A 12,230-nucleotide genomic window follows, 5' to 3' on the forward strand; every position below is an offset into this window, starting at 1 on the left:
TTGAACCTCTGCTGTGAGTCCACTTTTAGATTCCGGTGCTTCACTTCCGGTTTACTGTATCATTGGACCTTCTTATTGACGATGAAACATAGAAATTGATCCGAATTTAATACAAAAGGCACAATGCCGACTTAAGTACAAGAGGACTGACACTCGCACTTTCTCTGATTTGAACCTCTCCTTTGAGTCCAGATTAATATTCCGATGCTTCTCTTCAGGTTTACTGTATACCTTGCACCTTCTTATTGACGATGAAACACAGAAATTGAATTGAAAACTAATACAAAGGGCACAATGCCGACTTAAGTACAAGAGGACTGACACTCTATCTTCCTATGATTTCAAACTCTCCTGTGAGTCCAGTTTTAGATTCCGATGCTTCACTTCAGGTTTACTGTATCCCTTGGACATTCTTATTGACGATGAAATACAGAAATTGCATCCGAATTTAATACAAAAGGCACAATGCCGACTTAAGTACAAGAGGACTGACACTCTCACTTTCTATGATTTGAACCACTCCAGTGAATCCAGTTTCAGATTACGATGCTTCACTTCAGGTTTACTGTATACCTTGGACCTTCTTATTGACGATGGAACACAGAAATTGCATCGGAATTAAATTCAAAAGGCACAATGCCGACTTAAGTACAAGATGACTGACACTCTAACTTTCTATGATTTGAACCTCTCCTGTGAGCCCAATTTTGTATTCCGATGCTTCTCTTCAGGTTTACTGTGTGCCTAGGGCCTTCTTATTGACGATGATGCACAGAAATTGCATCGGAATTAAATTCGAAAGGCACAATGCAGAGTTCAGTACAAGAGAACTGACACTCTAACTTTCCATGAATTGAACCTCTCCTGTGAGTCTAGTTTCAGATTCCGATGCTTCACTTCAGATTTACAGTATCCCTTGGACCTTCATAATTGACGATGAAACACAGAAATTGCATCCGAATTTAATACAAAAGGCACAATGCCGACTGAAGTAAAAGTGGACTGACACTCCCACTTTCTATGATATGAACCACTCCTGTGAGTCCAGTTTTAAATTCCGATGCTTTACTTCAGGTTTACTGTATACCTTGCACCTTCTTATTGACGATGAAACACAGAAATTGCATCGGAATTAAATTCAAAAGCACAATGCCGACTTAAGTACAAGCGGACTGACAGCTTAAATTTCTATGAATTGAACCTCTCCCGTGAGTCCAGTTTTAGATTCTGATGCTTTACTTCAGGTTTACTGTATCCACTGGACCTTCTTATTGACGATAAAACACAGAAATTGCATCCCAATTTAATACAAAATGCACAATACCGACTTAAGTACAAGAGGAGTGACACTCTAACTTTCTATGTTTTGACCCTCTCCTGTGAGTCCAGTTTTAGATTCCGATGCTTCACTTCAAGTGTACTGTATCCCTTGGACCTTCTTATTGACGATGAAACACAGAAATTGGATCCGAATTTAATACAAATGTCACAATGCCGACTTAAGTACAAGAGGACTGACACTCTGACTTTCTATGATTTGAACCTCTCGTGTGAGTCCTGTTTTATATTCCGATGCTTCACTTCAGGTTTACTGTATACCTTGGACCTTCTTATTGACGATGAAATACAGAAATTGCATCCGAATTTAATACAAAAGGCACTATGCCGACTTAAGTAAAAGAGGACTGACTTTCTCACTTTCTATGATTTGAACCTCTGCTGTGTGTCCACTTTTAGATTCCGGTGCTTCACTTCCGGTTTACTGTATCATTGGACCTTCTTATTGGCGATGAAACATAGAAATTGATCCGAATTTAATACAAAAGGCACAATCCCGACTTAAGTACAAGAGGACTGACACTCTCACTTTCTCTGATTTGAACCTCTCCTTTGAGTCCAGATTTATATTCCGATGCTTCACTTCAGGTTTACTGAATACCTTGCACCTTCTTATTGACGATGAAACACAGAAATTGAATTGAAAATTAATACAAAGGGCACAATGCCGACTTAAGTACAAGAGGACTGACACTCTCACTTTCTATGATTTGAGCCTGTCCTGTGAGTCCAGTTTTAGATTCTGATGCTTCACTTCAGGTTTACTGCATCCCATGGACCTTCTTATTGACAATGAAACCAGAGTTTGCATCCGAATTTGTTACAAAAGGCACAATGCCGACTTAAGTACGAGAGGACTGACACTCTAAGTTTCTATGATTTGAACCTATCCTGTGAGTACAGTTTTAGATTCCGATGCTTCACTTCAGGTTTACTGTATCCCTTGGACCTTCTTATTGACGATGAAACACAGAAATTGAATCCGGATTTAATACAAAAGGCACAATGCCGACATAAGTACAAGAGGACTGACACTCTCACTTTCTATGATTTGAACCACTCCTGTGAATCCAGTTTCAGATTACGATGCTTCACTTCAGGTTTACTGTATACCTTGGACCTTCTTATTGACGATGGAACACAGAAATTGCATCGGAATTAAATTCAAAAGGCACAATGCCGACTTAAGTACAAGATGACTGACACTCTAACTTTCTATGATTTGAACCTCTCCTGTGAGCCCAATTTTGTATTCCGATGCTTCTCTTCAGGTTTACTGTGTGCCTAGGGCCTTCTTATTGACGATGATGCACAGAAATTGCATCGGAATTAAATTCGAAAGGCACAATGCAGAGTTCAGTACAAGAGAACTGACACTCTAACTTTCCATGAATTGAACCTCTCCTGTGAGTCTAGTTTTAGATTCCGATGCTTCACTTTAGGTTTACTGTATCCCTTGGACCTTCTTATTGACGATGAAACACAGAAATTGCATCCGAATTTAATACAAAAGTCACAATGCCGACTTGAGTACAAGAGGACTGACACTCTAACTTTCTATGATTTGAACAACACCTGTAAGTCCAGTTTTAGATTCCAATGCTTCACTTCAGTTTTACTGTATTCCTCGGTCCTTCTTATTGACTATGAAACACCGAACTTGCATCCGAATTTAATACAAAAATCACAATGCCGACTTAAGTACAAGAGGGCTGACACTCTCATTTTCTATGATTTGAACATCTCCTGTGAGTCCAGTTTTAGATTCCGATGCTTCACTTCAGGTTTACTGTATACCTTGGACCTTCTTATTGACGATGAAACACAGAGCTTGCATCCGAATTTAATACAAATGGCACAATGCCGACTTAAGTACAAGAGGACAGACACTCTAACTTTCTATGTTTTGAACCTCTCCGTTGAGTCCAGTTTTAGATTCCAATGCTTCACTTCAGGTTCACTGTATACCTTGGACTTTCGTATTGACGATGAAATACAGAAATAGCATCCGAATTTAATACAAAAGGCACAATGCCGACTTAAGTACAAGAGGACTGACACTCTCACTTTCTTTGATTTGAACCCCTCCTGTGAGTCCTGTATTAGGTTCCGATGCTTCACTTCAGGTTTACTGTATCCCTTTGACCATCTTATTGACGATGAAACACAGAAATTGCACCTGAATTTAATACAAAAATCACAATGCCGACTTAAGTACAAGAGGGCTGACACTCTAACTTTCTATGATTTGAACCTCTCCTGTGAGTCCAGTTTTAGATTCCGATGCTTCACATCAGGTTTACTGCATCCCTTGGACCTTCTTATTGACGATTATACACAGATATTGCATCAGAGTGTAATACAAAAGGCACAATGCCGACTTAAGTACAACAGGACTGGCACTATCATTTTCTATGATTTGAACCTCTCCTGTGAGTCCAGTTTCAGATTCCGATTCTTCACTTCAGTTTTACTGTATACCTTGGACCTTCATATTGACGATGAAACACAGAAATTGCATCCGAATTTAATACAAAAGGCACAATGCCGACATAAGTACAAGAGGACTGACACTCTCACTTTCTATGTTTTGAACCTCTCCTGTGAGTCCAGTTTTAGATTCCGATGCTTCTCTTCAGGTTTACTGTATCCCTTGGCTTTCTTATTGACGATGAAATACAGAAATAGCATCCGAATTTAATACAAAAGGCACAATGCCGACTTAAGTACAAGAGGACTGACACTCTCACTTTCTATGATTTGAACCTCTCCTGTGAGTGCAGTTTCAGATTCCGATGCTTCACTTCAGGTTTACGGTATACCGTGGACCTTCTTATTGACGATGAAACGTAGAAATTGCATCGGAATTAAATTCAAAAGGCACAATGCCGACATAAGTACAAGAGGACTGACACTCTCACTTTCTATGATTTGAACCCCTCCTGTGAGTCCAGTTTTAGATTCCGATGCTTCACCTCAGGTTTACTGTATCCCTTGGACCTTCTTATTGACGATGAAATACAGAAATAGATTCCGAACTTAATACAAAAGGCACAATGCCGACTTAAGTACAAGAGGACTGACACTCTCACTTTCTATGATTTGAACCTCTCCTGTGAGTCCAGTTTCAGATTCCGATGCTTCACTTCAGGTTTACGGTATACCTTGGACCTTCTTATTGACGATGGAATGTAGAAATTCGCTTCGGAATTAAATTCAAAAGGCACAATGCCGACTTAAGTGCAAGAGGACTGACACTCTAACTATCTATGATTTGAACCCCTCCTGTGAGTCCAGTTTTAGATTCCGATGCTTCACTTCAGGTTTACTGTATCCCTTTGGACCTTCTTATTGACGATGAAACACAGAAATTGCATCCGAATTTAATACAAAGGGCACAATGACGACTTAAGTACAAGAGGACCGACACTCTAACATTCTATAATTTGAACCTCTCCTGTGAGTCGAGTTTTAGATTCCAATGCTTCACTTCAGGTTTACTGTATACCTTTGACATTCTTATTGGCGATATAACACAGAAATTGCATCGGAATTAAATTCAAAAGTCACAATGCCGAGTTCAGTACAAGAGGACTGACACTCTAACTTTCCATGATTTGAACCTCTCCTGTGAGCCCAGTTTTAGATTCCGATGCTTCACTTCAGTTTTACTGTATTCCTCGGTCCTTCTTATTGACGATGGAACACAGAAATTGCACCCGAATTTAATACAGAAATCACAATGCTGACTTGAGTACAAGAGGACTGACACTCTAACTTTCTATGATTTGAACATCTCCTGTGAGTCCAGTTTTAGATTCCGATGCTTCACTTCAGTTTTACTGTATTCCTCGGTCCTTCTTATTGACTATGAAACACCGAAATTGCATCCGAATGTAATACAAAAATCACAATGCCGACTTAAGTACAAGAGGGCTGACACTCTCATTTTCTCTGATTTGAACATCTCTTGTGAGTCCAGTTTTAGATTCCAATGATTCACTTCAGGTTTACTGTACACCTTGGACCTTCTTATTGACGATGAAACACAGAGTTTGTATCCGAATTTAATACAAAAGGCACAATGCCGACTTAAGTACAAGAGGACAGACACTCTAACTTTCTATGATTTGAACCTCTCCATTGAGTCCAGTTTTAGATTCCGATGCTTCACTTCAGGTTTACTGTATTCCTTGGGCCTTCTTATTGACGATGAAACACAGAAATTGCATCCGAATTTAATACAAAAGGTACTACGCTGACTTAAGTAAAAGAGGACTGACACTCTCACTTTCTATGATTTGAACCCCTCCTGTGAGTCCAGTTTTAGTTTCCGATGCTTCGCTTCAGGTTTACTGTATCCCTTTGACCATCTTATTGACGATGAAACACAGAAATTGCATCCGAAGTTAATACAAAAATCACAATGCCGACTTAAGTACAAGAGGGCTGACACTCTAACTTTCTATGATTTGAACCTCTCCTGTGAGTCCAGTTTTAGATTCCGATGCTTCACATCAGGTTTACTGTATCCCTTGGACATTCTTATTGACGATGAAATACAGAAATTGCATCCGAATGTAATACAAAAGGCAAAATGCCGACTTAAGTACAAGAGGACTGACACTCTCATTTGCTATGATTTGAACCTGTCCTGTGAGTCCAGTTTCAGATTCCGATTCTTCACTTCAGGTTTACTGTATCCCTTTGACCATCTTATTGACGATGAAACACAGAAATTGCATCCGAATTTAATACAAAAGGCACAATGCTGACTTAAGTACAAGAGGACTGACACTCTAACATTCTATGATTTGAACCTCTCCTGTGAGTCCAGTTTCAGATTCCGATGCTTCACTTCAGGTTTACTGTATACCTCGGACCTTCTTATTAACGATGAAACACAGAAATTGCATCCGAATTTAATACAAAATGCACAATGCCGACGTAAGTACAAGAGGACGGACGCTCTAATTTTCTATGATTTGAACCTCTCCTGTGAGTCCAGTTTTAGATTCCGATGCTTCACTTTACGTTAACTGTATACCTTGGACCTTCTTATTGACGATGAAACTCAGAAATTGCATCGGAATTTAATACAAAAGGCACATGGCGACTTATGTACAAGAGGACTGACACTCTCACATTCTGTGATTTGAACCGCTCCTGTGAGTCCAGTTTTAGATTCTGATACTTCACTTCATGTTAACTGTATCCCTTCGACGTTCTTATTGACGATGATACACAGGAATTGCATCCGAATTTAATACAAAAGGCACAATGGCAACTTAAGTACAAGAGGGCTGACACTCTAACTTTCTATGATTTGAACCTCTCCTGTGAGTCCAGTTTTAGTTTCCGATGCTTCACATCAGGTTTACTGCATCCCTTGGACCTTCTTATTGACGATGATACACAGAAATTACATCCGAATGTAATACAAAAGGCACAATGCCGACTTAAGTACAAGAGTACTGACACTCTCATTTTCTATGATTTGAACCTGTCCTGTGAGTCCAGTTTCAGATTCCGATTCTTCACTTCAGGTTTACTGTATACCTTGGACCTTCTTATTGACGATGAAACACAGAAATTGCATCCGAATTTAATACAAAAATCACAATGCCGACTTAAGTACAAGAGGGCTGACAGTCTCACTTTCTATGAATTGAACCTCTCCTGTGAGTCCCGTTTTAGATTCCGATGTTTCACTTCAGGTTTACTGTATACCTCGGACCTTCTTATTGACGATGAAACACAGAAATTGCATCCGAATTCAATACAAAAATCACAACGCCGACTTAAGTACAAGAGGGCTGACACTCTAACTTTCTATGTTGTGAACCTCTCCTGTGAGTCCAGTTTTAGATTCCGATGTTTCACTTCAGGTTAACTGTATACCTTGGACCTTCTTATTGACTATGAAACACAGAAATTGCATCCGAATTTAATACAAAATGCACAATGCCGACGTAAGTACAAGAGGACTGACGCTCTAATTTTCTATGATTTGAACCTCTCCTGTGAGTCCAGTTTTAGATTCCGATGCTTCACTGCAGGTTAACTGTATACCTTGGACCTTCTTATTGACGATGAAACTCAGAAATTGCATCGGAATTTAATACAAAAGGCACATGCCGACTAAAGTACAAGCGGACTGACACTCTCACTTTCTATGAATTGAACCTCTCCTGTAAGTCCAGTTTTAGATTCCGATACTTCACTTCATGTTAACTGTATCCCTTGGACGTTCTTATTGACGATGAAACACAGAAATTGAATCCGAATTTAATACAAAAGGTACTACGCTGACTTAAGTAAAAGAGGACTGACACTCTCACTTTCTATGTTGTGAACCTCTCCTGTGAGTCCAGTTTTAGATTCCGATACTTCACTTCATGTTAACTGTATCCCTTTGACCATCTTATTGACGATGAAACACAGAAATTGCATCCGAATTTAATACAAAAGGCAAAATGCTGACTTAAGTACGAGAGGACTGACACTCTAACATTCTATGATTTGAACCTCTCCTGTGAGTCCAGTTTCAGATTCCGATGCTTCACTTCAGGTTTACTGTATACCTCGGACCTTCTTATTAACGATGAAACACAGAAATTGCATCCGAATTTAATACAAAATGCACAATGCCGACGTAAGTACAAGAGGACTGACGCTCTAATTTTCTATGATTTGAACCTCTCCTGTGAGTCCAGTTTTAGATTCCGATGCTTCACTTTAGGTTAACTGTATACCTTGGACCTTCTTATTGACGATGAAACTCAGAAATTGCATCGGAATTTAATACAAAAGGCACATGGCGACTTATGTACAAGAGGACTGACACTCTCACATTCTATGATTTGAACCGCTCCTGTGAGTCCAGTTTTAGATTCCGATACTTCACTTCATGTTAACTGTATCCCTTGGACGTTCTTATTGACGATGATACACAGGAATTGCATCCGAATTTAATACAAAAGGCACAATGCCGACTTAAGTACAAGAGGACTGACACTCTCACTTTCTATGATTTGAACCTCTCCTGTGAGGCCAGTTTTAGATTTCGATGCTTCACTTCAGGTTTACTGAATCCCTTGGACCTTCTTATTGACGATGAAATACAGAAATAGCATCCGAATTTAATACAAAAGGCACAATGGCGACTTCAGTACAAGAGGACCGACACTCTAACATTTAATAATGTGAACCTCTCCTGTGAGTCCAGTTTTAGATTCCGATGCTTCACTTCAGTTTTACGGTATTCCTCGATCCTTCTTATTGACTATGAAACACCGAAATTGCATCCGAATTTAATACAAAAATCACAATGCCGACTTATGTACAAGAGGGCTGACACTCTCATATTCTATGATTTGAACATGTCTTGTGAGTCCAGTTTTAGATTCCGATGCTTCACTTCAGGTTTACTGTATCCCTTTGACCATCATATTGACGATGAAACACAGATATTGCATCCGACGTTAATACAAAAATCATAATGGCAACTTAAGTACAAGAGGGCTGACACTCTAACTTTCTATGATTTGAACCTCTCCTGTGAGTCCAGTTTTAGATTCCGATGCTTCACATCAGGTTTACTGCATCCCTTGGACCTTCTTATTGACGATGATACACAGAAATTACATCCGAATGTAATACAAAAGGCACAATGCCGACTTAAGTACAAGAGGACTGACACTCTCATTTTCTATGATTTGAACCTGTCCTGTGAGTCCAGTTTCAGACTCCGATTATTCACTTCAGGTTTACTGTATACCTTGGACCTTCTTATTGACGATGAAACACAGAAATTGCATCCGAATTTAATACAAAAATCACAATGCCGACTTAAGTACAAGAGGGCTGACAGTCTCACTTTCTATGAATTGAACCTCTCCTGTGAGTCCAGTTTTAGATTCCGATGTTTCACTTCAGGTTTACTGTATACCTCGGACCTTCTTATTGACGATGAAACACAGAAATTGCATCCAAATTTAATACAAAAATCACAACGCCGTCTTAAGTACAAGAGGGCTGACACTCTAACTTTCTATGTTGTGAACCTCTCCTGTGAGTCCAGTTTTAGATTCCGATGCTTCACTTCAGGTTAACTGTATACCTTGGACCTTCTTATTGACTATGAAACACAGAAATTGCATCCGAATTTAATACAAAATGCACAATGCCGACGTAAGTACAAGAGGACTGACGCTCTAATTTTCTATGATTTTTAACCTCTCCTGTGAGTCCAGTTTTAGATTCCGATGCTTCACTGCAGGTTAACTGTATACCTTGGACCTTCTTATTGACGATGAAACTCAGAAATTGCATCGGAATTTAATACAAAAGGCACATGCCGACTAAAGTACAAGCGGACTGACACCCTCACTTTCTATGAATTGAACCTCTCCTCTGAGTCCAGTTTTAGATTCCGATACTTCACTTCATGTTAACTGTATCCCTTGGACGTTCTTATTGACGATGATACACAGAAATTGCATCCGAATTTAATACAAAAGGCACAATGCTGACTTAAGTACAAGAGGACTGACACTCTCACTTTCTATGATTTGAACCTCTTCTGTGAGTCCAGTTTTAGATTCCGATGCTTTACTTCAGGTTAACTGTATACCTTGGACCTTCTTATTGACGATGAAAGTCAGAAATTGCATCGGAATTTAATACAAAAGGCACATGCCGACTTAAGTACAAGCGGACTGACACTCTCACTTTCTATGATATGAACCTCTCCTGTGAATCCAGTTTTAGATTCCGATACTTCACTTCATGTTAACTGTATCCCTTGGACGTTCTTATTGACGATGATACACAGAAATTGCATCCGAATTTAATACAAAAATCACAATGCCGACGTAAGTACAAGAGGGCTGACACTCTCATATTCTATGATTTGAACCTCTCTTGTGAGTCCAGTTTTAGATTCCGATGCTTCACTTCAGGTTTACTGTACACCTTGGACCTTCTTATTGACGATGAAACACAGAGTTTGTATCCGAATTTAATACAAAAGGCACAATGCCGACTTAAGTAAAAGAGGACAGACACTCTAACTTTCTATGATTTGAACCTCTCCGTTGAGTCCAGTTTTAGATTCCGATGCTTCACTTCAGGTTTACTGTATATCTTGGGCCTTCTTATTGACGATGAAACACAGAAATTGCATCCGAATTTAATACAAGAGGTACTACGCTGACTTAAGTAAAAGAGGACTGACACTCTCACTTTCTATGATTTGAACCCCCCCTTGAGTCCAGTTTTAGGTTCCGATGCTTCACTTCAGGTTTACTGTATCCCTTTGGCCATCTTATTGACGATGAAACACAGAAATTGCATCCGAATTTAATACAAAAATCGCAATGCCGACTTACGTACAAGAGGGCTGACAGTCTCACTTTCTATGATTTGAACCTCTCCTGTGAGTCCAGTTTTAGATTCCGATGCTTCACTTGAGGTTTACTGTATCCCTTGCACCTTCTTATTGACGATGAAACACAGAAATTGCATCCGAATTTAATACAAAAATCACAATGCAGACTTAAGTACAAGAGGGCTGACACTCTAATTTTCTATGATTTGAACCTCTCCTGTGAGTCCAGTTTTAGATTCCGATGCTTCACTTCAAGTTTACTGTATCCCTTGGACCTTCTTATTGACGTTGAAATACAGAAATTGCATCCGAATTTAATACAAAAGGCACAATGCCGACTTAAGTACAAGAGGACTGACACTCTCACTTTCTATGATTTGAACCTCTTCTGTGAGTCCAGTTTCAGATTCCGATGCTTCACTTCAGGTTTACTGTATACCTAGGACCTTCTTATTGACGATGGAACAGAGAAATTGCATCGGAATTAAATTCAAAAGGCACAATGCCGACTAAAGTACAAGAGGACTGACACTCTAACTTTCTATGATTTGAACCCTTCCTGTGAGTCCAGTTTTAGATTCCGATGCTTCACTTCAGTTCTACTGTATTCCTCGGTCCTTCTTATTGACTATGAAACACCGAAATTACATCTGAACTTAATACAAAAATCACAATGCCGACTTAAGTACAAGAGGACTGACACTCTAATTTTCTATGGTTTGAACATCTAATGTGAGCCCAGTTTTAGATTCCGATGCTTCACATCAGGTTTACTGTATACCTTGGACCTTCTTATTGACGATGGAACACAGAGTTTGCATCCGAATTTAATACAAAAGGCACAATGCCGACTGAAGTACAAGAGGACAGACACTCTAACTTTCTATGATTTGAACCTCTCCGTTGAGTCCAGTTTTAGATTCCGATGCTTCACTTCAGGTTTACTGTATACCTTGGACCTTCTTATTGACGATGAAACACGGAAATTGATTCCGAATTTAATACAAAAGGTACTATGCTGACTTAAGTAAAAGAGGACAGACACTCTCACTTTCTATGATTTGAACCCCTCCTGTGAGTCCAGTTTTAGGTTCCGATGCTTCACTTCAGGTTTACTGTATCCCTTTGACCATCTTATTGACGATGAAACACAGAAATTGCATCCGAATTTAATACAAAAATCACAATGACGACTTAAGTACAAGAGGGCTGACACTCTAACTTTCTATGATTTGAACCTCTCCTGTGAGTCCAGTTATAGATTCCGATGCTTCACATCAGGTTTACTGCATCACTTGGACCTTCTTATTGACGATGATACACAGAAATTGCATCCGAATGTAATACAAAAGGCACAATGCCGACTTAAGTACAAGAGGAGTGACACTCTCATTTTCTATGATTTGAACCTCTCCCGTGAGTCCAGTTTCAGATTCCGATTCTTCTCTTCAGGTTTACTGTATACCTTGGACCTTCCTATTGACGATGGAACACAGAAATT

Source organism: Schistocerca americana, chromosome 1, assembly GCF_021461395.2.
Source record: "Schistocerca americana isolate TAMUIC-IGC-003095 chromosome 1, iqSchAmer2.1, whole genome shotgun sequence".
Taxonomy (NCBI): domain Eukaryota; kingdom Metazoa; phylum Arthropoda; class Insecta; order Orthoptera; family Acrididae; genus Schistocerca; species Schistocerca americana.